Raw genomic sequence first — 3,007 nt, forward strand, 5'->3', positions numbered from 1 at the left:
TTCAGCTTTCCTCAAATTAGTTTTGATAGTAAGGCCTAAATGTTTACCCAATAACAGTAAATCCTTCTTACTAACTTGCAAAAGAACTTCCAGGGATGGCGCTTTAACAAACTGTTCTACCTGCATAGTAGTCCATATTTATCTAGCTGTTGGTTTCAAATGTAAACTCAAAGTTTGTACACAAATTTTGAAAATTTCTTAATTAATTTTTCAAAGTTAGATTCCACAAATAAAAATATCGATCCCGGACGAGCCCCCAATTCTGTTACATTAACGAATAACAGAAAGGAGAAACCAGCAGCTAAATTCAAAACACAATTTAATTATATATATACAATATTATACAGAGATGGTTTACAATATCTAAAGTAATTGGTGGTGGTACAAGAGTAGTACGATGATTTCAAGTGTTACTTATCTGTATGTGAATGTTCCTGGTATAATCCTTGATCCTTCCAGGTTTCAAATCCACAAGGAAAATGAATGTCCACAGATGATTTGTAAAGTTCCAGGCAATATGAATAAATCCACACAAAATGTTGTAATAATCCACAGATAAAGTCATGATAGCTCTCCCAATATAATCTAATATGGCAGTGTACAATTCTTGATATGTCTCTTTACAGGTCTCATTATAGTTCTGATTAGCCTTGGGCAGCTGGAGTATATATAGCTTAACCCTAATTCAAGAATATTGGAGAACCTTCTACTTCTAGAAATATCTAACTAAAAGCAGTAAACAAATAAACACACATAACTTTCTGGAAATAGATCATTCTAGATCTCTACTTAAAATCAACATGTTTACAAACATATTTGTTTATACATGATTATATTCTAGAAAGTTCTATAACCTAGACTAATGATATGACCTTTATAGGATGTATTGATAAAAAAAAGCTATAGGAGTTATCTCCCTTATCTCATAACTACATGTATTTCGTGTCATACATAATAACAGTATGCCTGTGAAATCTGGGGATTTGAAAATGTAAGCATTATTGAGAAAATTCATTTGCATTTGCTTTAGAAATTGAAATCAAGGTACGGATGTTAATGTTTAAGCACAAATTAATTACAGGGGGAGATAAACTCTCCAGTGTATTTTATCGCCTTACATTAAGAATGCAAGAAAACGATACTACAGAATTTAAGTGGCTTAGGCAGATAAAGTCACTCCTTAATGACACAGGTTTTAACAATTTATGGGCATTTCAAAATACATGTACGAATGAATAGAGCTTTGTTTAAAAACTTGCTAAAACGACGTTTATGTGATCAATATATTCATTGAACCTTATTTAGTAAAGCTTGATTTTCAAAGAACGTGATATTATTAGTAAATTTTAGAACCTCGAATTTAAAATTTCCATAGTTGAAACTAGGTAGATGGGCTGGTATATACCACATGATAAACGTATTTGTTTACTATGTAATAACGGTAATAGAGATGAATCTCGCTACTTATTTCAATGTGAGTAATGCAAGTGTAACTAATTATAGACATAAATATATTCCACAATTTACTATATTATACAAATCCAAGTTTATTAAAGGGATCAATTCAGTCTAAGAGAACATTAAAATTTGTACATATATCGGGAAAAATTCAGTTCTAATGGAAATTAGATCAGTCGGTTTTACTGTAATATTGCCTGAAAAGCCCATGGTTGTGACATGTGTGTAGATGTTCAAACTCGCTCGCTGTCCGCCATTACACATTGTGGTCAAACTTCTTGTATGCCGAACCCTGTCCCTTGCTCGTAGAGTAATGCAACATTTGTATAGAACTGCTCAAATTCGCTCTGAGAGTTGTGTGTTTACCTTATTAGGTGAATTGTCTTGCCTAAAATCATTTTTATCACCTTCTCAGTGTTATGTAATAGTTTATTTGTTTAACATGCGTGACTTTGGCTCGGGTTTATGGGTACAGCGTCCATAGTGTACCTACTTAATCGTATTGATCAACGATTTGATATTTCAACGATATTAATTAAAATACTAAACAATGGACGTGGAATTTGTCAATATTTTATGTTTTATGTTTCATAAGAAATGCAGAACAATACATTTATGCCATCTTATTTTGCTTCTTGCTTATGTAAAAGAACTAGCCTGAGTGGAATTGTCCCTTTAAAAATGGGAGGCATGTTTGAAATCTGTAATCGAACTCTATATATACGAGAGTGAGTTATTTTCTTAAACAAATAGAATAGTAATGTATTTTAAATTGATCAAAAAGTACAGTGTACATTTGTTACATACACCCGCATTTATATTACTTGTATGTTATTACTTCTTATTATGCTGTGATATAGCTGATTATATATTGTTATACGATATAGCATCGAATATACAATTGTATAACTACTACATGTATATGTTCAATCTATTTGGATACATGTACACAGTATGTAGAGCTTTCGTTCTATTAAAGCTAAACTTATGAACTTAATGTGAAATTGAAATTTTACTTTAGTGGGTTTTGCAGTTGTATTATACTGCTATGGCGAACAGACGACTTGGTTGAACCGATTGGTTGAAACGAACGGACGATCTCACTCAATATTAATCAGAGAGCGTTTCTTACGAAAGCAGTCTGGTTCAACCGAAAAACAGATTTAGGGGAATCCCCCTTTGGGCAGAAGATTTCATAGAGAGGTGAATATATAGGAGCCTGCTGATTGGATATATTCAGGGTACACCAGTTAATGGTTTATGTGTGGGTCGGACAATACATGTAGATGTAAAATTTGTAAAGAATTTTGATAACTTCATTTAACCTGAATAGTAGCAAACGTTAACACGGTCCTCTATGGGAATTTATTTGGTTCTGTGATCTCAAAACGGCCGGGTAGTTTCTCAAAATAGCACCGGTTGTGTTTGAACATCCGGTGTCACAGGTGACGGCTCTGCCACACACTTAAAAGGTTTTTAAACCTGTCAGTTTTTGTGTTTGTGCATTACTTTTATTGTTTGTATGTTCAAATGTACGTCCTATTAACAG

Source organism: Argopecten irradians, unplaced genomic scaffold, assembly GCF_041381155.1.
Source record: "Argopecten irradians isolate NY unplaced genomic scaffold, Ai_NY scaffold_0362, whole genome shotgun sequence".
NCBI classification, from domain to species: Eukaryota; Metazoa; Mollusca; class Bivalvia; order Pectinida; family Pectinidae; genus Argopecten; species Argopecten irradians.